The 25,763-nt window shown below is 41.4% G+C and overlaps 1 protein-coding gene across 9 annotated transcripts in view; it reads left to right on the forward strand.

Annotated features, from left to right (window-relative positions):
- Positions 1-25,763, forward strand: part of ZFAND6 (zinc finger AN1-type containing 6) — an 80,295-nt gene that overhangs the window by 17,892 nt on the left and 36,640 nt on the right. Inside the window, exon 1 of one of the 9 annotated variants that reach the window (XM_058156203.1) lies at positions 16,229-16,336. The exons of 6 other annotated variants lie outside the window; for them this stretch is intronic. The gene's annotated coding sequence lies outside the window, so the exon portion shown is untranslated. 2 more of the 9 variants (XM_058156207.1, XM_058156208.1) reach the window with 2 other exon arrangements.

A 25,763-nucleotide genomic window follows, 5' to 3' on the forward strand; every position in this document is an offset into this window, starting at 1 on the left:
CTTTATGCTCGCTCAGCCTTGGCCTTTCAGTTTTCTGTGTTTTCGTATGAGAAATAGCTCCATTGTTTTCAGCCGCAAACAGAATTGAGGCTGCAGGTGCAGTGGTGGGATTCAGCCGGTTCAGGAGAACCGGTAGTGCCGACTGTGGTAAGGCCCGCCCACCCACCCGGATGTAATGACGTCCTATTTAACCATGTTTTGGAGGCCGTGCGCGTGTGTGGAAGGCACGCGCGCGTGAGCAAATGGCATGCATGGAAGGCCGAGTTTGCAAACCAGTAGGGAAGGTAAGTAAATCCCACCTCTGCGCAGGTGTCTGTAATAAGGGACGGTCGCTTTCATAAAGGTTGCAAAAGAAGCAAGGGATGACAGCCGGCAGCCCGTTGAGGAGGCAGAACGTTGCCATTCCTGGCTTATCCTTTCGACCTTACGGAAGTGGCCATCCCTTGTAGGGTTGGAAGGAAGAGGGGTTTTTTTTTTTTTTAAGGGCAATAATTCAGCTGTGATCTTGGAATCGACAGAGGATGCAACACTCGGTCCCCAACTAATAAACAAGGTGACGGAAGTGAACTGAATCCTAAATAAGTTGTTGTTGTCCTCAGGTGCCCTGCCCTGGGAGCGGATGACTCAGTCAGGTGACTAACTTCCGTGAAGCACTAAGCCATGGATCTGATGGAGAGTTTTGTTTGCCAACAAGCAACCTCAGCTCTCCTGGCAGGGCGAGCGATTCCTGAGAGCAGCTTTTGAGGCCCTGCTGTAGTTTCTGTTCCTCCTCTTTCATAGAAGTCTAGAACTGGAATTGAGGTTGGCTGAGTTCAACTTCTTGTTCCTTGAAGGACTCAAAGTGAAAAAAAAATGGCTGTCTAGACTTCTTTGGAACGTGTCCAAAGGAAGGAAGGCCCACCGCTGCTGATAGTTCTTGACTTGTAACAGTTCATTTAGCAACTGTTTGAAGTTACAACAGTACTGAAAAAAGGGATTTATGACCAGAGGTGGAATTCACATAATTTACCTACTGGTTCGCCCAGCATCGCGCATGCGCCAGGCCTCAAAAATATGCCTAAATAGGACAGCATAGACATAAGAGTAGGAGAGAAGTTCAGACAGGGAGGAAGTAGGGAGGAGAGGGAGAAAGGAAGGGGAAGTAGAGAAGGAGTAGGAGAGGAGAGAAGAAAGTTGGTAGGATAAAAGAAGGGAGGAAGAGGAGTGAGAAGGAGAAGAAAGGATTGCTATAAAAAGGAAAAGATGAAATGGAAGAAAGACCACCCCGAACGTATTTGAATATATTAGGATAAAAATTGAAACAGTTAAAAAGAGAATGAATATGAATAAAAATGGAGAAATTAGAATTGGAGGGCGAAAGAAGATGTGACTTATGGAAATGAGCAAGGAAATATTAGGATATGGATAAAAATTACGAAAAAAGGATATTCTGGCAAAAATTGTAACTAGGTAAAATGTATTTGGATGTGTTAAATTGTATAAGATATGATATGGCCAATACTCTGTTCATAAACTATGTATGTGTGTAGGGGGGGTGGGAATTAAAAAATCAATAAAAACTTGTTTTTAAAAAAAGGATAGCATAGAGCTGGGGCAGGTAGACAGGCCCACCCGCGATTTCCGCTACTGGTTCACCCAAACCAGGGGTCTGCAAACTTGGCTCTTTTAAGACTTGTGGACTTCAGCTTTGCTGGCTGAGGAACTCTGGGAGCTGAAGTCTACAAGTCTTAAAAAGAGCCAAGTTTGCAGACCCCTGGGCTAGGCTAGAGAAAAGAAGGACTGGGAGTATACAAGGTAGCAGTATTCTAGTATTTGAGAGGCTGCCACAAAGAAAAGAGGGTCAATTTATTTTCCAAAGCACCAGAAAGCAGGACAAGAAACAATGGATGGAAACTAATCCAGGAAAGAACCAACCTAGAATAAAAGAGAAGCTTCCTAACAGGACAATTAACCAGTGGAAGGGCTTGCCTTCAGAAGTTGTGGATGTTTCATCAACTTGTCTAAAATGTTATAGGGCAGTGATAGTGAACCTTTTCAGCACCGAGTGCCCAAACTGGAACGCACACGCATGGAAAAACCCAAAGACCAACTGGTCGGCATGCACATGCCTATTTTTTGGCCATTTTTAGGCTGTTTTTGGGCCATTTTGGGGCTGTTTTGGGGCCGTTTTCAGACCATTTTTTGGGCTGGTTTTGGGGCCATTTTCAGGCTGGTTTTTTGGTGCTCCGGCATCCATGAAGACCAGCTGGCTGGCGCACGTGCCCACAGAGAGGGCTCTGCATGCCACCTTTGGCATACGTGCCATAGGTTCGCCATCCCGGGTATAGGGTTTCCTGTTTGAGCAGGGGGCTGGACTAGAAGACCTCCAAGGTCCCTTCCAGCTCTATTCTGATTCCTTTTTTTTATTTTTTTATTAATTTTTATGTATTTATTTTTAGGTATGTTTGGGATTTCAGATGTCTGTGTTATTTTTTGAATCGTATCTTAAGAAATTTATTTTTGACTATGTTGTTGGAAGCCTCCGGATGTGTTTATGATAGTCTTTTGCAACAAAGTTTTGAGATATCTTAGATACATGCCAACTTACATTTACATTTGTAGGCCATCAGGTAATATGCAAAATCTATATTTTTTGTTGTTGTTTTTCTGCGGGACTATAGCCCCAGTGTTAACAGTAGACAATGTCTCGATTCACATGTTGCACTAAGCCTATAATGAGTTTGATTTAAGCTTAGCATATTGTATGAATCCAGCCATTGTGAGTGTCTAAGTATAATGTATAGCTTGGGCAAAGTAGCCAATTGTGTCATATCAACAAAGCATCGATACATTTGTACTTTGAGCATTGCCATTTTAGTGTCAAAAATGGTTATTGTTTGCTATTTTGTCCTCAGGCCGAAAGGCTGGGTATATAATTCTTTCGATTTTATTCTGGAAAGGTGCGTTGAAGCATATAGAAGTCTTCCAGGATCCCAATAAAACATTTTTAAACAGGTCCTCTTGCTCTCCTACCTTGTTTGGAATCGCTTCTGAAGTGATTACAAGAAGCAATGGGTGGAAACTAATCAAGGAGAGAAGCAACTTAGAACTAAGGAGAAATTTCCTGACAGTCAGAACAGTTAATCAGTGGAACAACTTGCCTGCAAAAGTTGTGAATGCTCCAACACTGGAAATTTTTAAGAAAATGTTGGATAACCATTTGTCTGAAGTGGTGTAGGGTTTCCTGCCTAAGCAGAGGGTTGGACTAGAAGTCCTCCAAGGTCCCTTCCAACTCTGTTATTCTATTCTATTCTATTCTATTCTATTCTATTCTATTCTATTCAGTGCTATGCATTGGTCATTTCACAATTTTGTGTGCTGCATTAAATACAAAAGACTGGAGGATTCTTCCTCTCAGAAACAACAGCGGGTGGAAACTCAAAGCAACCTGCATTGCTGACTTTCTTTTTAAAGAAATATATTAATGATTATAATTGCAATGGTTTAAAAACGAATGCAAACTAAATGAGACGAGTAAAACGTGCAAAGGAAACAAGAAAGTAAGAATATAGTCAAGAAAAAAAGTTTGGCATATTAAGAAATCTCTTCATTTTCCCCCTAAGCTTTTGCTCTGGTCTCTCTCTGTTTCTGCAGTGGAAACCTTAATTGGAACATCCAAACATAGATCCGATTCTTTGTCCCGAGTGACAGTCTAAATTATGGGAGGCCTGGAAAAGTTGCTTTTCGGTTGTGATTGCCACACTTCTTCCATTTGCCCTCTTTTTTAGCTCTCAAAAGTGCTGAGATGCCCAGTGGGAGAGTAGAAGGAGAAGAAGATACGTCATTTCCCTTCACTTGCTAGATAACACAACACAAAAGTACCACAAGAGGTTTGCTGAAGACTCTGATGGCTGGGGCACTTAATTGTGTTATGCTACTGAGCGCAATACCTGTAATTTTTGCAGTCATGATAACAGCAGATTAACAGAGTTGGAAGGGACCTTATAGGTCATCTAGTCCCAACTCCCCGTCTAAGCAGGAGACCCTACACCATTTCTGACAAATGGCAGTCCAATCTGTTCTTGAAAAATTCCAGTGATGAAGCTCCCATAACTTCCGAAAGCAACTTCTGCTCCATGGGTTGATTGTTCTCACTGTCAGAAAGTTCCTCCTTATTTCCAGGTTGAATCTCTCCTTGATCAGTTTCCATCCATTATTCCATGTCTGGCCTTCAGGTACTTTGGAATATACCTTGAACCCCCTCCTCTCTGTGGCAGCCCCTCAAGTATTGGAAGACTGCTATCCTGTCTCCCCTGGTCCTTTTCTTCACTAGACTAGCCATGCCCAGTTCCTGCACCCGTTCTTCATATGTTTTAGTCTCCAGTCCCCTCATCATCCTGCTTGCTCTCCTCTGCACTTTTTCTAGAGTCACATCATCTTTTTTTTATTTTTTATTTAAAATATATATTTTTAACACCTTATTTTATTTGATAATAAGCTCATTGAGTTTGTGTGGTTTTGGTTTTTTTTTGGAGTTGTTATTGTTCCTGGAAACCTAATTTGAAGTGTTAAAAATCCTCAGATACTTTTAGACTGTGTTTGTTCCCATGTCTTTGTTGACAGAAGCACCGGTGGTTGGCAACTATCTATAAAGTTCATATAAAGTATGCCAGGCCTTTTCCCTCTGATCTATGCCTGGACTTGTTTTTGACAATATCCTTACCCTGGGGTGTGTAAGCTGATTAAAAAAAAAAAAGCAATCCAGGACTGGGTATTCTAGGTAGTCCTTGACGTACGACCATAATTGAGCCCAATATTTTTGCCATTAAGTGAGACATTTGTAAAGTGAGTTTTGCCCTCTTTTACGACATTTCTTGCCACAGCTTTTAATTGCATCACTGCAGTTGTTAAGTTAGGGAATTGGTTGTTAAGTGAATCTGGATTCCCCTTGACTTTGCTCATCGGAAGGTCGCAAAAAGGGATCACGTGACTCCAGGACATCGCAACCGTCATAAATATGAACCACTTGCCAAGCATCTGAATTTTGATCAGATGACCATGGGGATTCTGCAAGGGTCGTAATTCTGAAAAATGGTTGTAAGTCACATTTTTTTCCAGTGCCGTTGTAACTTTGAACGGTCACTAAATGAACTGTTGTAAGTTGAGGACTACCTGTACTAACATCAGGCATTGCAAAGTAGAGTAAAAGGCAGAACTAAAAGAAAATGTGAATTGTATTTCTGTGTTACCCCTACAATTCATGCCAATCAAATCCTAAGTAATTCTCAGTTGTATGGTTTTGTTCAGCTAAAGGACTGAGTTATGTATACCGTGTTTCCTTGAAAATAAGACTGGGTCTTATATTAATTTTTGCTCCAAAAGATGCGCTAGGGCTTATTTTCCAGTTAAGTCTTATTTTCAGGAAAATAGAGTACTAAATGTGCCCATCTGGCTGACGATCTTAATTGGAGCTTATTTTTGGGATAGGGCTTATATTACAAGCATCCTGAAAAATCATGCTAGGGTTTATTTTCCAGTTGGGTCTTATTTTCGGGGAAACAGTAATATTTGAATTCTGACCGCAGATGAAATATGTTGTTTTAATGTATGGATTCCAGTTCATCTAATGTGTGGTCCAAATGTGATCCACACTTATTCTGTTTTCAGGATTTTTTTTTTCAAAGGATTATCTTTCAATACTATTCTTGGATCATTTGTGTCAGGAGGTATTGTAGATGTTCATATTGCTCTACTGGTGTGGTGGTGTTGGTTTTAAAAGAGATGTTTACTTGGATTTTTGCCCTCTCTTATCTTAGCTTGGCAAAGGAACACGTGTTTATGGAAAAGGAACACTTCAAAAATCTCATGTTGAGATGCCACATCAAGTAGTATATGAACCATCACTTAATTAAAACAATCAGCTGGATTTAGACATCAGTTACTCCTGTGTTGACAAAATAACAACTCAATGAGATGTTTTTTTATTATTATTCTGAAGTGGCTTAATAAGCTGCTTTGTTATTTGATGGCTGGGTTTGTGCATCTTGGGGAAAACAAATTTATTTTTAATCTATTTTATGGGTCACAGTGATCTTGTTATATCTGCTCTCAGTGACGAAAACTACCAAATTGGAAGTAAAGCGGAACAACAAAGGAAGCATATGATTTTATGTCTGGATTTTTATTTAATGCCGTTGTTTTGTTAAGAAAGCAGGTAAATGTTTGCCTTCCATTTATTTTTCTTCCTGGGTATGACACCGGTTTGGGGAAGGGGAAATGGGGAAGATGGGAATAGTTTAGAACTGTTTTCCGCCAAATTAAGTTTATGCCTTTTTTTAAAGTTAGAAAAACAAAAAATAATTTCGATTTGGTTTTGGTTGGTTGATCTTATCTACAGTACTTTGTCCGCTCATGGTATGATAATAACCTGAAGCCGGGAGTATAATAATAACTGTTTCCAGCTTTGCATATTTTTAAAAAATGAACTATTCTTCTGAGCTGAAACTGCTTAAAATTCATTCGGCATGTAAATTTGATTTTTATTTTTTAAAGCAGGTGTCTGTCTCTTAGGGTTAAAATTCAGCTTTTTACTGTTAGCAAAGTAAAAGTAAGTCAGCTTGACAGGACATCTGTGCTGTCCAAATAACTATGGGGCTGCCACAAAGAAGAGGGGCGTCAATGTGTTCTCCAAAAACCTGAGGGCAGGACAAGAAGTAAAGGATGGAAACTAATAAAGGAGAGAATGAAGGTAGAACTAGAGAGAAATCTAACTGCCAGAACAATTAATCAGTGGAACAGCTTTACCACCAGAAGTTGTGGGCACTTCAATACTGGCAGTTTTTAAGAAGAGATTGGACAAACATTTGTCTGAAATGGTATAGGGTTTCCTGCCTGAAGAGTGGTTGGACTAGAAGACCTCCAAGGGTCTTTCCAATTCAGCTATTCTGTTAAATGACATATGCCATGCTAGTTCTGTGTTTACAAGTTGATATTTCTTGCCTTGAATTTTTTTAAACTGATTGAAATGGTTGCAATTCAGCAGAACATTCTTCAACCTAATAAGTGTTTTTTTAAAAAAAAGATCAAGAGATATTTGGAATAGTTTCTTGACTATTATATTTGAACGGTATTGGCTGTCATATCTCTTACTTTCAGGCTGCGGTGTTGGATAAAATATTTCGAAATTTCGTGATACCCAAGGATTCAGAACACTGCTGTGATGTGGCATTGAGACCGTGTTTAGCTTTGTTTTTAAACGTTTTTCCTCACCTTATTCTGTGAGATTGCAAAAAAAAATTCTACTTATTAAGCTGTGGTGCCTGAAACATGGACTTGTAAGGACTTTATGAATGCAGTTTAAAATGACCGAGTTTCTTGCAAGACCAAAGCTAAAAGTGTAATCTATACATTGAGTAAGACATAATGCATATTTTTTCCTTGCATCCCTATAATGACAAGGAGCAGCTGTAAATTGACTCTAAATCTAATTCGAGATGTTTTCTGTTGCTCTGTAAGACCAGTTAATATTTGCAATGGCCCAAATTTTGGTAAGATTGACTCTGAGGTGGACATCTAATCTAATCTTCTTGACCCTCACTTCAAATCAAGCCTTTATTATGGTCAGGCGGACGGCACTCTGATAGAAACAAGCTAGTAAAAATGAACATATGTAAGGCTAAAAGCATATAACAAATATTCTGAGCAGATGATACATAGAGAGAGAGATTGAGAACTGGGCAAGTCAGATATATAGATTCAAACGGTGGTTGCATGAGAGAAGTGAGCGATAGATCTCATACTATTTGTCTGGACATTTTTTTAGGATAGAGTAGCTACCTACAAGTCATCCAGTGAAAAAGCATATGACCCAAGGCCTTTTTTGAGCTGATGGATGTGGAGGACTGGTTTTGCATCCAACCTGACTCGAAAGTTAAGAAAACGTCAGGAGGGATGGTAAACGCCATTTTAAAAAAGACCCAAGTGTTGGCGAGGCTGGAAACCAAGAGATCTAGATTTGAAAATAAATCCCCCAGACAGACTTTTTAAGAATGTTTCAAAGACTTTTCGTTGAGAGTCCTAAGTGATGTTCAGATGTTCCTTTGACCATCTATTTGCAGCCGTGATGGGCAGAATGAGGAATTATATCTAGTTTAAGGAAAGGAAAGGATTGGGTGACGTGAGAGCAGTGTTCCAATATCTCAGGGGCTGCCACAAAGAAGAGAGAGTCAAGCTATTCTCCAAAGCACCAGAGGGCAGGACAAGAAGCAATGGGTGGAAACTAATCAAGGAGAGAAGCAACTTAGAACTAAGGAGAAATTTCCTGACAGTGAAGACAAATCATCAGTGGAACAACTTGCCTCCAGAAGTTCATTTGTCAGGAATGGTATAAGATCTACTGCTTAAGCAGGAAGACCGCCAAGGACTGTTCAAACTCTGTTATTCTGTTATTGTGAAGCTAGCCGAAGAGAATTGTGTAAGTCTAAAAGTACATATCTCCCTCCACCGTCTCCTTTATAGGCAAAGAAACCAGGGAGAGTAACTTCTGAGCCTCTTGCTCTTCCCATAATCTGTGGGCTCTGTTGCCTTTTAATTCATTGTTCCCTTTTAATCTTGGTGGAATGACTTGACTCCAGAAGTTGTGAAAACACTGGAGTTTTTAAGAAGAGATTGGACAACTATGTTTCTGAAATGGTATACAGCAGTGATGGCTAACTTTTTCCACACGGAGTGCCGAAACCCACAAACCCCCCAAAATACAATGTGTGCGGGCCTCCCCCCCCCCGCATGTGTCCCCTGTGCATACACCGTGTCCCCCACATGCACATGTGCCCCACACATGCACCCCGCGCATGAGTGGCAGGGACCTGACGACCAGCTGTCTGGCGGGAGGCGCAAGCGCATGCGCGGTGGAGCTGAACTGGGGCGATGGTTCGCGTGCCCACAGAGAGGGCACTGCGGGCCACCTGTGGCACACGTGCCATAGGTTCGCCATCATGGCTCTATGTTCTATGGTGTTTGCCATTAACTTTTTTTTTTAAAAGCTAGATTGGCTTAAAGTGGTCTTTTAAAAACGGTAGGGACACATCCTCCTTTTGTCTTGATGCTGCGCTTTTTATCAGCTGTGCACTTGTGGGTGGTTGTTTATTTGTGGGGAAAAAGGAGCTACCTTTCTGATGCAGTAGGCACTTTACAGCAGTTTTATTCCTCATAAATTTCAGTGTAGAAAACTGTCCGATTCAGTTTGCGCTCTGGCCAGTATGTCAGTATGTACCAGCCGGATTTTGGCATGGCCTTCTTAAATCTCCTTTTTTCTTTCGTCTGCACAGTACCAGAGGTCAGTTTTGGAAACGTCCCTTCATTGATCATTCAGCTGCCAAAACTACTTGGGGCATCTTCATTCTTGAGCCAAGCGAAGGAGCAGCTGACTTGAGCAAAAGGAGAGATTCTCGAACAGCAGCCGAGGAAGGGAATAAAGATATCTGTGTCACAATTTGGGAGAAGGCAGCTGCTGTTGCTGCTTGTCATAGTTCTCAGAATTCACTAGCTAATGAAGTTAAAGAGCAAACAGAGTCATTCCTTTGCCCGGCTGATTTCTGTTAACCGACAAGAGTTTTAGTTAATGTTTTGAAAACAAACTTAGAGCTGTAGTACTAAACAGTCTGGTATTTCTCCCTAGCAGAGGAACTGCAAGGGTGCACTCCGAGCTTGGTTGTTTCTTTGGTGCTTTCTGAGCTTGGTTGTTTTCTTGTAGACGTTTCATTACCCAACTAGGTAACATCATCCATGTTAGAAGGAAGTGGGGTTTGTGGACTGGAGAAGGAAGAAAAGGACTGTGGGGTTCTTGGTGCTTTCTGATGAGCTTGTTTGTTTTATTACAGCCGTTTCATTACTCAAACTAGATGGTATCATCAGTGCAAACCATATTCCCTTCTAGCACTGATGACGATACCTTGTGTGGGAATGAGACGTCTGCAAGAAAACAAGCAAGCTCAGAGAGCACCCAGGACCCCGCATCTCACCCTCTGAGCTGCAAATATTCTCCTTTATTGAAACTAACGTACCTTCTTCATCTGTGCAGTGGTCAAGCAAAACGTAACCCCTTTTCAAATGTAGGTAGCCTCTCAACTTACGACCACGATTGCAACCAGAATTTCTGTTGCTAAGCAAGCAAGGAGGTTGTGAAGTGAGCCACACCTGATTTTACGCCACTTTTTGCCACAGTTAAGCGAATCAGTGCACTTGTTAAACGAATCGGGCAGTTGTTATGCAAATACGACTTCATCGACTCTGCTTGAGGGAAGCCAGCTGGGAAAGTCACAAATGGCGGTCATCTGATCCCAAGGATGCTGCAGCCATCGTAAATCAATGGCCAAATTTTCATCCTGCGATTATGGGGATGCTATGACGGTCGTAAGTGTGAAGGCCAGTCGTAAGTTCATTTTTTTCAGTGCCGTCGTAGCTTTGAACAGTCGTTAAACAAAAAGTTGTAAGCCGAGAACTACCTGTATACGGTCTGATTTTATGTCTTCGACTAACGAGGGAAAACCATATTGGTTTTATGCCTGACAAATACCATCTTTCCCCAAAAATAAGACCCTGTCTTATATTTTTTTGAATCCTGAAATAAGCACTTGGCTTTATTGCCATGCGCTCAAAAGCCCGATTGGGCTTATTATCAGGGGGATGACTTATTTTGGGGGAAACAGAGTAGATAGATAGATGATAGATAGATGATAGATAGATGATAGATAGATAATAGAGTAGATGCTAGGATAGATAGATAGTAGATAAATAGATGATAGATAGATAGATAGATAGATCAGATCAGATCAGATCAGATCAGATCAGATCAGATCAGATCAGATCAGATCAGATCAGAATTCCCCAGCCAGCTTTGCTGGGTGTTGCAATCTTCCAGGCTTAAAGTTGCCAAGGCTGGAGACCCCTGGATTAGATGATAGATAATACCATGTTTCCCCAAAAATAAGACCCTGTCTTATATTTTTTTGAACCCTGAAATAAGCGCTTGGCCTTATTGCCATGCGCTCAAAAAGCCCGATTGGGCTTATTATCAGAGGATGTCTTATTTTGGGGGAAACAGGATATATTCAAAGGATTGCTAAGAAAATATCATTATTTGGTTTTCTGAACTGTTGTTCCTGCCTTCCTTTTCAACCATATTATTGTGCTGGTTTCAAAAGTTTTAGAATATATATATATTTATATATTTTAAAAAGCCAAGTTTTAAAAGCTGCTGGGCCAAAGAAAGATTTTTTTCCCCTTGTAACCCAGCCGTTCTAAGACTCTACATCAGAGGTGTAAAACTAAAGGCCCGGGGGCCAGATCCGGCCCGCCGGGTGCTCAGATCTGGCCCGCATGGTGGCCCTGGAAATGTCTAATGAGTGGCCCACAGTGCCTCTGCCAGCAAAAACAGAGTTGTTGCATGTGGCCCTCCCGGGCTCTGTTTTCATTAGCAGATGGTTGCAGGAAACAATGGTGAAATCCAAATTTTTTTACGACCGGTTCCGTGGGCGTGGCTTGGTGGGCATGGCTTGGTGGGCATGGCAGGGGAAGGATACTGCAAAATCTCCATTTCCACCCCACTCTGGTGTCATTCAGAGGTGGTATTTGCCGGTTCTCCGAACTACTCAAAATTTGTGCTACCGGTTCTCCAGAACCTGCTGGATTTCACCCCTGGCAGGAAGCCATGGTAGCCAAATATGGAGCTCAGGAACCCATTTTTGCTGCCAGAGCACTCAGGCTACCACAGGAAACCCCCCCCCCCCGACAAGAGTGATGTCCAGCTGGCCACGCCCACCCTGGCCCCTCCAAAGTCAGTCACAACCTTGATGCGACCCTTGATGAAACCGAGTTTGACACCCCTGCTCTACATACAGAATAATCATCTTTTATTGAAATCTGGGACAGATGAGAAACTAGCCTGGCCCACTAGATGGGCCTGTCGTCTACATCATGCTTCCTTCCCAAATCACAGCCCTGGGGGGGAGCGTTGGGGGGAGATGTTCCTTATCAGGCATACTTTCTCCCTTCGTTGTTGTGGCTGATTTGGCACACCTTTCCATAATGGGGGAAGAAAAAAAGCCAGATGAACTGCTTTTGTGTGACCTGCATGGAAAATAAAAGCCATAATAACAGGGTGTGGTATGCAAAGGGACATTGCCCTTGGATTTTATTCAGCCCACCAGGACAGATGTGAGGGGTTGATGATCCCAACTGCAGATACCAGATCCAGTTCCCCCTTCTACTTTAATTTGCACAGTTAAGTTATTTTTGTGTGTGTGCAGTTGAGTCCACTGAAAAAGAGGGACGGAGCCAAATTATTGTTCCCAGAACAGTAAGAACAAAATTGGCAAATGCATAACAAGAGACATTTGAATGAATAAACCGTCCTTAATTTACAACATCAGAAACCTTTGGCTACTGGGATTGTGCAACGAATGTCAAGTTTCTGGATATTTTTAGTGTACAGTATGGTAAAATTTCCTGAAAGAACAGTCATGTTTTTCCTATAAAAATATAATGGCCAGTTTCTGAAGAGATGACCCTGAATTTAAGACAAACCCATGGTAAATGGAGGCCAAAATATGCTTGCATTACTGGAGTTTCAGTCAATTTAAGATGAACATTTAAAGGTAAATTATGTGGAAGGGAAATTGGACCATTTTCAGATAAACGCAGTATCTTCATAGAAATATGATAAAGCAAGTTAAAATACCATCACTGAAGAAATTTAACCCATTTAAATGTTTACCTTCCCATGCTGTCAGATAGATAGATCTGTCTAACGTAAATTGTCTCATTTTTTTGGTCTTTCTGCCAATTTTTTGCCGCCAAACTCCCAGGCTTAATTTTGTTTCTTAGGCATTTTTTTTCCTCCAAAACTTTGGATGCGGTTCACGTCCCTTCATCATGTCCTAAGCCTGTGATGGCGAACCTATGGCACGCATGCCACAGGTGACACACGGAGCCATATCTGTGGGCACGGGAGCATTGCCCTAGCTCAGCTCCAGTGCGCATGCGTGCGCTGGCCAGCTGATTTTTAGGCCTTCTGCGCCCACCAGAAGTCAGGAAACGGGCTGTTTCCGGCCTCGGGGGCAGGGAGGCTGTTTTTGCCCTCCCCAGGCTCCTAGAAAGGCTCTGGAGCCTGCGGAGGGCAAAAAAGAGGCCTACCTGGCCCACCATGCCATCGTGTGCCAAAAGCAGGGGGAGCACAGGGGGGTTGTGCATGCATGCACAGGGGGGCAGAGTGCATTGAATTATGGGTGTGGCCACGCACATGCGCGACCCCCCCCCCATGCTCCTCCTGTTTTTGGCACCCGTTGGCAAAAAGGTTAGCTAGCCATCACTGTCCTAAGCAATAAAAGTAGACATTGAGGTCCATTAAGTGAGCTGTTTTCTTTTGTTATCTGATTGCGGAGATCTGTTTTTTTAATGTGTCGATGATGTTTAGGAGTTTAGGAGTTCTCTTCAGACAGAAGATGCTAACAAAAGTCGATACTTCTGAAAGCTTTACAAATAAAGCATTGTGGGTTTTTTTAAAGAAAAGCAGGGTGTGTGTGGAGCCAATTAGAATATTGCTGTACATTTGTAGAAACTTTTTTTTTTTTTACTAAAATATGAAAATGAAAAACAGCGCTGAGGTTAAAAGGCGGTTTATTTTGTTTTCACACCTTTCTCAGGAAGTAACTTTTTAATAGACTACAATGCTTTTAATAGAATTGTAAAGTACCTGAAAGTGGAAAATATCCAAGTGGTTTAAAATGCTGTGAACTAATCCTTAATTTTTGGCTTTGCTTGTCTTAACGAATGATTATTTCTTAAGAGTGATTGCTTTAAATAAGAGCGCTTCTTTTCTCTATGGGTGTTTGTTGGTATAATTCCTACATGTTTCTGCCTTACAACAATCTTGGGAGGTTAGTCAGTCTGCGAAGTGAGATTGCCTCAAGATCACTCAGTGGTCTCCACGATTAAATTGAAATGTCATCTTGGATCTCCTTGATTCAAGTTCAAAGCCGGGGGGGGGGGTCCCAATTATTTTGTAAAAACATGCAACTTTGTTTTGCGGCAAAACGGTTCAAAAATCCAAGCATTCTTATCCTGAGCTGTTTCTCCCCCTTAGATGAAGTCTTCCTAAAGTTTTGCAAACTTCAGATTCTCTGAAGCCTGCTGAAACCTCTGCCTTGTGCAAGACAAAAGTGTGAATGCTTTATTTGTGTATTTTGTCAACTTAAATTTATTCATCATATTTCTTTTACCACCCATTTCGCCTGACTGACTTTTCCTTCGTTGGCTCGGGAAAAGCATTTTCCTAAGATATAAATTCAGTTTGCTGGAATTGCGAGTGTACTTGAACAGATCTGGAAGTCTGTAAAGGAAAGATCAGCTAATAGTCAGCTGAAACAGGCAGTGAAAGAGAGAGAAATTGAATCAGACAACAATTAGAATTGTTACAAGAGGACTTTTTTCAGTCCTCTTGTAACTTTGAACAGTCCGTAAATGAACTGTTGTAAGTTCGAAGACTAGTTGTACGCAAAAACAACAATAATAAAAACCTTGGAACAGCTTCTCTTCCCAGAATTTGTTCGCAGTGTCTGTTTTCCAACAAATCTGAGTACTTCTTCTTTTTTTTTTATTGAAAGTTTTAAAAAACAAAAACATTTTCCCCCTTTTTCCCCCCTCCCTCCCAAAAAACCCCCTTCCCCTCCCTCCCCCGGCTTCCCGGGTCAATCACAAGGTATTATTGTACATAAACCAAACATAGAATAAAATTTTCCCTTCCAATCCAAGTAACCACATCCAAAGCTTTTCATCTCCCAACCCCCTCCCCATTACATAAAATAACTTTCTAATTATTCAAAGGCAATCTGATATTTCTTAATCTGATATCTATTTTGTAGATAATCAATCCATTTTTTCCATTCAATTAAATATCTTTCCTGCGTATTGTCTTTTAAAAAAGCTGAGATTTTAGCCATCTCAGCCAAATTAATAACTTTCAATATCCATTCTTCTATTGTAGGTATTTCTTCTTTCTTCCAGTATTGTCCAATCAACAGTCTTGCTGCTGTTATTAAATTCAGAATCAATTTAGTCAAATCTGAGTACTTCTTAAAGACTGTTGTTCTCAGCTTGCAACAGTTCACTTAATGACCATTTGAAGTTACTGAAAAAAGTGACTTACAATCATGATCACACTTAAAACCATTGCATGGGATCAAAATTCAGGCACTTAGCCACTGACTCTTACTTACGACAGTCGCCGTGTCCCAGGGTCACGTGATTCCCTTTTATGACTGTCTGACCAGTAAAGGGAACGGGGAAACCAGATTCACTTAACAACCGTGTGACTAATTTAACAACGGTAGTGATTCCCTTAACAACGGTGGCGTCGTAAAATGGGGCAAAACTCACTCAACAACTGTCTCACTTAGCCACTAAATTTTGGGTGACTGTACGTCGAGCGTCTGTTCTCATTTTACAACCTGACACGTGCGTGAGATCCTGATGGACTGTATGGTTGGTTTTTTTTTCTCAGCTGCATGGAAAATAACAACTTGAAATAGTGTATTTTTTTAATGGGAGGGAACAATCACCTTGCTGGTTGACCCCCGGGGCAGAGACGTTGAAAACAGCGTGGGTGGTGCTTCACAATTTTGCAAATAGGGAAAGGTTGATCTTGTCTTTTAAAATAAACAAGAGCACAGAGGAGGTAAATCAATTGCCTTCCGTGGGGTGTTTGCTTTTTTGCAATTTGCAAAGTTTTGCCTAACCATCAGCTTAATCATGACTGGCTGACCTCAATCTCACACATGTTTATTTCAGGTGACTTCACTTTTGTCAGCCCGTGCTGTGCTCCTTGACACTTAAAACTACATGAAAGTTCCCCAAAAAACGTCACTAACTTGTTTTCCTTTTGTTTACCTCTCCACCCGGCCTGCTTTGCGTATGGGTGTCGCGTTGTGTGTTTTGGACAGCCGTTTCCCTATAAAAGTTGGCTTTCTCTCTCTCTCTCTCTCTCTCTCTCTCTCTCTCTCTCTCTCTTTTGCCTGCTGGGTTGCTGCGCTGTACCTTTAAGAAACCAGCCTGCTCAGCATTGCCTTAACCTGCTGAACCTATCTTGCTAGCAAGGAAAAAGTTCTTTAAATAATAGATATTAGCCTTTACCAATTAGGATTATAAGCTTTGCAAACAGGGTGGAGTTTTCCCAGTTTGGCCAGTCATGTTGCAGAAAGGTGGAGCTTGATGCAAAAGGATAGGCTGCACTGGAGTACAGCTTCCAGTGAAGTTAATCTGGGGTGAAGCAAACAGGAAAAAAAAAATTGTGCAGAATTTGTGGGTAGGCTTGTGGTTTTCATTTTTTGTTGTTGTTCCACTGCTTGTTCGCCTTCCACTCGGGCTGTAAGGCAGCGGGGACTCGCGCGTTTCTGGCTGACCGTAGCTTTGTTGCTCTTTTTGTGATTGGCAGGCTGTTAAAATTAAATAAGGGAGAAGCTGAACAAAAGGGATCTTTTGGAACAGGAAATCAGGTGCCCAGAAACAAACTTTGTTTCCCCCCACCCTCCATGGAAACTTCCTTAAAAAGGAAAAAAAAAAGTTGGGACAGGGAGCTCGAGAGATAGTTTTGCGGTACTGCAAACTAACAGGTCTGTTTTGGGATGTCAGAGCAGCTCTCGGATCTTCTAGCGGTGGGCTTTTTTTAAGCTGTTCGCTTTTGGGGGGGGGGATCTGGTGATGGGGTTTTTTTGGGGGGGTTGTGTGTGGAGGGGGGGGCTGGGATGGGCTGGGGGGCTTTCTTTCCCAAAGGGGTTGAAGTTGTAAAGTGAAACTCTTCCTTGGGGGATGAGGGACTGTTTGTTTGTTGTGTCAGCTGGCCTGGGGAATATTTTGGCCAAAGAACTCCAGAGTTGAAATGACAGAATTTGTGGAAGCCTTTTTTTTGGGGGTGGGGGTGGGGGCCGGGGGGGGAGGTGTTTGTAAAAGAGCCCAAGTTGTTGAACCCAGCTGGGCTGGTGGTCAGTCCGCTTGTCATGGCTGATTTCTTTTAGCGGAGATCGAATAAGAGACATTCCTTTCTTCAGGTGTTTCATTCGGGGTGTTGGCTTTGAAACCTGTGCCAGGAGTGGGTGGGCTTTGTGAGGATAGCAGGAAATTGCAAGGGGGAAAAAAAGAGAGAGAGTATAATCTCTTACTTGGGAAGCGGAGATGTGGAAATTGGGCTTAAGCCAGACGATAAATTTTCTTTGGCTTGGAAATACCTGTCCCGTATAGGTAGCCCTCGACTTACAACCATTTCGTTTAGCGAACCTTCGAAGTTTTCCTCCACCCAAAAAAGTGACTTTTGATTGTTGTTTTTTTTTTCACGCTTACAACCTTTGCAAATCTCCCCATGGTCCACGTGGTCAAAATTCAAGCATGTATGTATGGGTCGTGATCACCATTGTAACCTTCCCAGTTGGCTTCGGACTGGTCAGATCAATGGGAGAGGGGGAGGGGGAGCCAGATTCCCTTAGTGACCAGTGATTCACTTTAACGACTGTCACGGTTTGCTTCGCCGTGGCTAAAAGAAAAAAGGGGGGGGGCCTGCCAAATGGGGCGAAGCTCCTTTTAACGACTGCTTTTGTTTAGCAACCGTTGTTGTCGTTAAGTCGAGGACTACCTGTACTCTTGTTTGAGTAAAACTGACTTTGTTGGAAGGGACGGGAGAATATGTATCTCCGGATGTTAAGAGGATCTGTAAGAAGGAAGTTGTGTCGGTTGCCGGCTTTTTTCGTTCCTGAACAAATGGTGTTGTCCCATTTTCATCAGGGAACGGCCTATTATTTCAGCTTGCATCAGCCTTGACTTCTCTGGGATGAAAAAGTCAGGGATTTGGGCAAGGAAAGGGAGGTTGTTCAGCTGTTCGGAGCAAATGTTTTTATATCTGGGATGGTTATCTGGAGGCCATGAAAAGGACCAGCTGTCCTTCGGTTGTCTACCCCAAGGTAAGGAAGACGTAGTGTTGGTGGCAACGGGACATGTTGACAATCAGATCTAAAAGAGGGTGGGGCCTTCGGTCCCTGCTTTCCACTCTGGAAAGAGGGCCTCCCAGCGAACCCACTGGAAGATCCCAAGATATTCCTTTAATTGACGTGACTTATGATTTGACAGATCGGGACAGGGAATAAAAACCTTTGCTATGGATGGCAGAGTTTCTCTCTCTCTCTCTCTCTCTCTCTCTGCAAAAGCCAGGCCTGGCTAGATAAGCAAGCAGCAACGCTCCGAAAACTTCCCCTCCAGGCGCTGTTGACTTTATCCAACAAATTGGACAGAATAGAAATTGGCTGACTTCTTCCATTCCAGCATACCTTTCCTTTTTATTTTATTTGGAATCCACGATGCCCTGGTGGAAACGGTTCTTTTGTGTCCTCGATAAGGAATTTCTCTGTGTGTTTTAACGCACATGTTTGAACAGCTCAGGTTTTTTTTTCGCGGGCGGTTGATACCAAGCGGTAACAACAACAACAACAATCATCATCATCATCATCACCGCGATATGCTTCGGCGGTTGGCGAATGCGTGAAATTGCACGTAGGGGTACTTTGGCCCCCCTTCCCTTCCCTCCCCCCGGACAGGGTGGATTCTCTGAGTAGGATCTATATTAGCGAAGATCTCTCGTTCTTGTAAGCATGAGATTGAAGTGATAAACCTTCAGCTGGGCTACATGCCAGTTGTACGTGTTGTATGCAGGGAAAGCAGATGTCTTACAGTTGAATTTAAAAAAAAAAAAAAAAAGAGTGGATTTCAATTTGCTGTTAACTTGATTTTTTTAAACATCTGGGGAATTCTGGGAGTTGAAGTCCACATACCTTAAAAGTTCCTGAAGTTGGGAAGCAGCGTTGTATTTCATTAATAGAGGAGTTGTCACCCAATCCGCTTCCATCTAATATAACTTTGTTGCTGGCAATCCTTATGATTTATATTGATATATTGACCATCATTTGTGTTGTAAATGTTGTACCTTTGATGAACGTATCTTTTCTTTTATGTACACTGAGACAAATTCCTTATGTACACTGAGACAAATATGCACCAAGACAAATTCCTTGTGTATCCAATCACACTTGGCCAATAAAAAATTCTATTCTATTCTATTCTAATGATACTTGGCTTTGCTTATTCATCCCTTGAGAGATATACAGGTAGTCCTCAACCTACAACTATCCATTTAGGGACCATTCAAAGTTACAATGGCATGAAATAAATATACTTAGGACCGCTCCTCACACTTACGACGGTCAAAATTTGGTCGAAATTTGGATGCTTGGCAACTAACGTGTATTTACAGTGGTTGCAACATCCCGGGGTCAGAAAAGGATTGTAAAATTCTGGCGTGACTTGCTTCACAACCTCCTTGCTTAGCGGCAGAAATTGTGGCCCCTAGTGTCGTAAGTTGAGGACTAACTGTAATATATAGGGTGAGGTGAAGGAGTCAGATCCAACCATTTCCTCTCTTCGTTGAAGTTCTTTGAACCGGTAGTTATTGGTCTCATCCTAATCTAATTTAGTGGTGGCTACCAAGCTGAGAGAAGAAGGAAGGGGACCCGAAGATGGGGATTTGGGTTTCTTTGAAGAACGGAAGGATAGATAGAATCTAAGAATGGTATTAGGCAGCTTCACAGAACCTTCCTCTTCTCACTTGGCAAACCACGTACAAAGCAGAATACCAGAGTTGGAAGGGACCTTGGAGGTCTTCTAGTCCAACCCCCAACCCCGCTCAGGCAGAAGACCCTATACCATTTCAGACAAATGGTTGTCCAATCTCTTCTTTAAAAATTCCAGTATCGGAGCATCCACAACTTCTAGAGACAATACTTTCCACTGGTGAATTGTTCCCAGTGTCAGGAAATTTCTCTTTAGTTCTAGCTTGCTTCTCTCCTTGATTAGATTTTTTGCTTCTTGTCCTGCCTTCAGGTGCTTTGGAGAATAGCTTGACTCCCTCTTCTTTGTGGCAGCCCCTGAGATATTGGAACACTGCTATCCTGTCTCCCCTACTCCTTCTTTTCATTAAACTAGACATATCCAATTCCTGGAACCATTCTTCATATGTTTTAGCCTCCAGTGCCCTAATAATCTTTATTGCTATTCTCTGCACTCTTTCTAGAGTCTCCACATCTTTTCTCCATTGTGGCGACCAAAGCTGGATGCAATATTCCAAGTGTGGCCTTACCAAGGCATTATAAAATGGTACTAACCTATCACGTGATCTTGATTCTATCCCTCTTTTAATGCAGCCTAGACCGGAGGTTCCCAATCTTTTTCGGTTTGCGGCTCCCATAACACTTCGGATTTTTTCCGCGGCTCCCTTAATAGGTACATCCGATTTTTTTTTTTTTTTTGTCTTTTTAAGGATTTGGAAATCTACTTTTTAGATCGTTAAGGTTAGGTTAATTGAAAAATAAATTAATTACGAGCTTTAAATTCACAATTTATTGAACATCGTTTAATGATTTAAAATTATTAATGGGATGGATGGGCTTGTTCGCTGCACAACTTCTCAAATCTTGGAATAAAATTGGAAATAGCGACTCTCATTTCTTGCTCGACGTTAATTTTTGAGCGATATTTACTTTTTATTACCGCGACTGCCGAAAACCCAGTCAAGACAAATAGGACGTTGCAAAAGGAATTAATATTCTTAGGGCTTTGCAACTAAGCAGTGGGTATCCCTCTTTTACTGATATCCAAAAATCAGAAAGTTCCATGCTAACAAATTTTAACTTCAATGTTGTGTCGCAAGACAACTCAATAAGAGATTCTTCTTCTGTAGAGGTAAATTCTGATGGAGCTTTGGCTCTAAATGGGTCTTGAATCCAAGTAAATTTTTCAATGTTATCTGCTTCAAAGTATTTTTCGAACCATTTGATAAGCTGAGATAAATGATCTTCAAAAAGAGATTTTAAATTGCAAGACAAACTGATTTCATTGGAGGTTAAAAACTGGTGCAACAAGGGAAAGCAATCATTAAGATCATCTTCATTAATTTTTAGTTTCCATAGCTGTAATTTTTTTCTGAAAGCTGAAATCTTTTCTGTTAACTTTAAAATGTGCATATTGCCTCCTTGTAAAGAGAGATTCAACACATTCAACTTTTCAAAGATATCACATAGGTATGCGAGTTTAATCAAAAAGTCTGTTTCTACAAAGTGTTTGGCATACTCATGTTTTTCTTCTTCAAGGAAAGTGTATATTTCTTGCCGTAATTGGAACGTACGAGACAATACACCTCATGAGAAAGCCATCGTGAGTGGCAGTAGTACAACAAAGATGTGTATTCACCTCCCATATCTTCACACATTCTTTTAAAAAATATTGCTTTTAGTGGCCGTGTTTTTATATAGTTCACTATATTTACCACACGTTCTAAAACTATATTTAGTGGAGGACTTATATACTTTGATGCAAGTGCTTCTTTGTGAATGATGCAATGGGTCCAAACTGAATCTGGAGCTTTGTTTCGAATAAGCGCCTGCAATCCTCCATAAGAGCCGGACATCGAACGACCACCGTCAGTACAGACGCCAACGCACTTTGTCCAGTCTAAATTATTTTCAACCATAAATATATTCAGGATCTCGAACAAATCCTGAGCCTTTGTACTTCCAGTAATACTTTTACAAAAGAGAAGGTCCTCAACGATTGAATTACCATCTAAGAACCGTACGTAACAAATCAAGTGTGCGTCCTTATTATTGTCTGTGGCCTCATCGAGTTGCAGTCCATATTCACTTCCTTTTAATTTTTCAATTAATTGTGCATTGAGATCCTCCCCCATGTGCTGAATTCTGTGACTGATTGTATTGTTAGACAAAGGGACATTTGAAAGTAGTTTCCCCGCCGACTCACCAATCATAATGTTCACTAAATCTACAGCAGCCGGTAGAATGAGTTGCTCAGCAATAGTATGGGGCTTTTTACACTTAGCAACTCTATATGCAACTTTGTATGATGCTAGCAAAGCATTATTTGGTATTGACATATGTTTATAAATGCTGCCTTTTTGTTGTTTTAATTCCATTAACTTTCTTTTAAAAAAGTTGTGAGGTTTACCAACAAAGTTAGAATGGTTGGTTTCTAAATGTCGTTTTAACTTACTTGGAAGCATACATTCCGGTGCCAAAACTTTCATGCACAATACACACTGTGGTCTCTCTTTATCATTTTCGTTTATTGATGTAAAGCCAAAATCCAAGTAACTGTCGTCATATTTACGACGTTTTCGCTTCTCGGAACCCTTGCCACTAGTTTGTGGAACTTCGTCTATAGATTTAGCACTATCTTGATTATTCAAGTTTAATAAGAATTTGTCCATTTTAGGGTGATCAGAAAAATAGCTTTTGAAAAGTAACTTAACCACCACACTATTAAGTTAGCCCAACAAACAAAAACTTATGCGATCACTGAGAAGGTGATAACAAACGAATAGAAATCTGACTTGTAACTGCGCATGCGCACTAGACGTTTCAGAAATGGCGCATCAGCGTTAGACCCAGCGGGCGCAGATATTAATTGAATATTTCGCGGCGCCCTTATGACGATAGCGCGGCTCCCTGGGGAGCCGCGGCTCACACTTTGGGAATCACTGGCCTAGACTGTGCACAAGAAATGTTTTAGAAAGCTACAGGTCAGACCTTTTAATTTGAGTAGGTATCCCCAACATGGATAGCTTGCCCGATATATTAGCAGAAATCCATAAGGAAGCTGATGCTTATTGCCCCCAAAATAGGAAGCCATGAACTGGCCTGGAATTTGAAATTGTTGTGGCTAACTCGGTACCCTGTTCTCCATTGCTAAGGATTTCTTCTATATTGTATAGATAATCCACAATTTATGATGACAGTTGGGACCAGATCTTCCATTGCTAAGCCATGCATGCAGTCGTTAAGTCTGTCTTGCCTGATTTTACGACCGTTTTTTGCTGTGGTCATTAAGCGAATCCCATGGTTAAGCAAATCTGGCTCCTTCCACTATCATAACTTGTTTGGAAGCTCCAGAGATGGTTACCCAAAAAAATAATCACATGACCCTGGGACCCTACAAGCATTGTAAATACGTTCTGGTTGCCAAAAGCCCAAATTTTGATCATGTGACCACGGGAACACTGTGACAATTATAAGTCATTTTTTTTAGCGCTGTCATAACTTCAAACGGTTGTCATAAGTCAAGGAATATTTGTATTTCTTCAACTATCTCAGCTTCGACCAGTTCTGGCTTTTAAAGGTGGATTGTGCAAGAAGTATGGACAAGTCCATATTTAAAAAATATGTAAATTTGGCAAATTCATCCCATTTATAGATGGACAGTTGAGGAAGGAGAAAAAAGTGAACCAAAGAGAGTGATGGTATAATGCATTTATCCTTGGGCTTTTATTTGCTGAAGAAGAGAGATTCAAATGACTTTCCGCTCCCAAGTTTTCAAGAGTAATTTAGACCTCGCCAAACAGTTAAGAACTGGATAAGAAAAAAATGCAAATAAGCTTTGCTGTCTTATCCCAGCCATTCAGAGGCATGCATGGAAAATGAAGATTGCTTGCACGGGGTTCAAAAAAAGCACCAGCGTGCATGAATTTAGCCATTGTGGTTTTCAAACCATAGCTTATGGCTTAGCCTTTCATCAGACCTGAATTGTGCTTTGTTCAGAAACAAGTGAACCCAGTTCGATTTGTTTATCCGGTAAACCACAATTAAATGGTAGCTTAGAATATGGTGTATGAAGCTAGTCATTTTTTTGTGTGTGTGTTCTAACATCTTCTCGCTGTTCAAAATATGAAATATGTACAATTTAAGGCACACATGTACAAAACTGGGCAAGCTAGCATCAGCTCAGTTTGCGGGCCTTGTTCCAGCCCCTCCGTCTGTGAAACTCATAAAATCCTGATGCAATCCTGTGTTCCACGTCGGTCAGACCTGACCATATTCCAAGTCCTTTAATAACTACAAAATAGTAGCGGCAGGGGAAACAATCTCAACAAGTCCATTGCTTCCTTTTTAGTAGACTGCTTTGAAACAAGCTGCCCTTGTGTGCTCTCTGTTTAAGTTTCCCAAACTTTAAATTATTTAAAGTGGAGGGAAGCTGTCACGTTTCTGATTTGTAGCCCTGATAATTTCCAGTAATCCATACATATCACAAAGCTTATTTTGTACTCAGAATAACACAATAGAATAGCAAAGTTGGAAGGGATCTTGGAGGTCTTCTAGTCCAACCCCCATTCTCAAGCAGGAAACCCTACACCATTTCAGACAAATGGTTGTCCAACATCTTCTTAAAAACTTTCAGTGTTGGAGCATTCACAACTTCTGGAGGCAAGTTGTTCCACTGATTAATTGTTCTCCACTGTTAGGAAGTTTCTCCTTAGTTCTAAGTTGCTTCTCTCGATTAGTTTCCATCTATTGTTTCTTGTCTTCTGCTGCTTTGGAGAATAGCTTGACTCCCTCCTCTTTGTGGCAATGTCTTAGAACACTGCTATCATGTCACCCCTAATCCTTCTTCTCACTGGACTAGACATACCCAATTCTTGGAATTGTTCTTCATGTTTTAGCTTCCAGGCCCCTATTTCTTGTTCTTTTCTGCAATCTTTCCAGAATCTTTTTTATAATATAGTGACCAAAACTGGATGCAGTTTTATCCAAACCTGGATACAAGTAGTCCTCAACTTAGCACAGTTCATTTAGTGACCATTCAAACTTAATGGCAGTTAACAGTTCATTTAGTGACCGTTCAAAGTTAACGGCACTGAAAAAAAAGTGACTTATGACCGTTTTCACACCTACGACCCTTACATATTCCCATGGACACATGATCAACATTTAGACCCTTGGCAACTGACTCATATTTATGAGGGTTGCAGAGTCCCGTCCTTTTGCGACCTTCCGACAGGCAAAGTCAATGGGGAAGCCAGATTCATTTAACAACCGTGTTACTAATTTAACAACCGCAGTGATTCACTTAAGAAAAGTGAGAAGTCGTAAAACTGTTCTCCCTTAGCAACAAATATTGGGCTCAATGGCGGTCGTAAGTCAAGGATTACCCGTACCCCTTTATTTTGGTATTGCAATAGAACCGACAAAGTGGCACAAAAGCTATATATACGAGGTGGCTGGATGGAGTCACTGAAACAGTAGGCATGAGTTTAAATGGACTCCAGAGGATGGTAGAGGACAGAAAGGCCTGGAGGAATATTGTCCATGGGGTCGCAATGGGTCGGACACGACTTCGCAACTAACAACAAATATATATATATATATGTTTTCTGAGGTTTTCGCGGGTGTTTGTATGTAGGTCTTTGGTTATTCGGGTTTTCTCCCACGTAAAATTGGAAGTGTGTGGGCGACGTTTCGACGAAGTCTCATTCGTCATCTTCAGGCTTCAGCTTCGTGCTTCTTGCTCCCAGAAGCACGAAGCTGAAGCCTGAAGATGACGAATGAGACCGTCAAACGTCGCCAAGACACTTCCAATTTTACACGGAGAAAACCCGAACAACCAAAGACCTATATACAAACACCCGTGAAAACCTCAGAAAACAAATATATATATATATAGGTCTTTGGTTATTGGGTTTTCTCCGTGTAAAATTGGAAGTGTCTTGGCGACGTTTGACGAAGTCTCATTCGTCATCTTCAGGCTTCAGCCGTGCTTCTTGCTCCCAGAAGCACGGCTGAAGCCTGAAGATGATGAATGAGACTTCGTCAAACGCTGCCAAGACATTTCAATTTTACACAGGAGAAAAC

The sequence above is a fragment of the Ahaetulla prasina genome, chromosome 13, assembly GCF_028640845.1.
Source record: "Ahaetulla prasina isolate Xishuangbanna chromosome 13, ASM2864084v1, whole genome shotgun sequence".
NCBI classification, from domain to species: domain Eukaryota; kingdom Metazoa; phylum Chordata; class Lepidosauria; order Squamata; family Colubridae; genus Ahaetulla; species Ahaetulla prasina.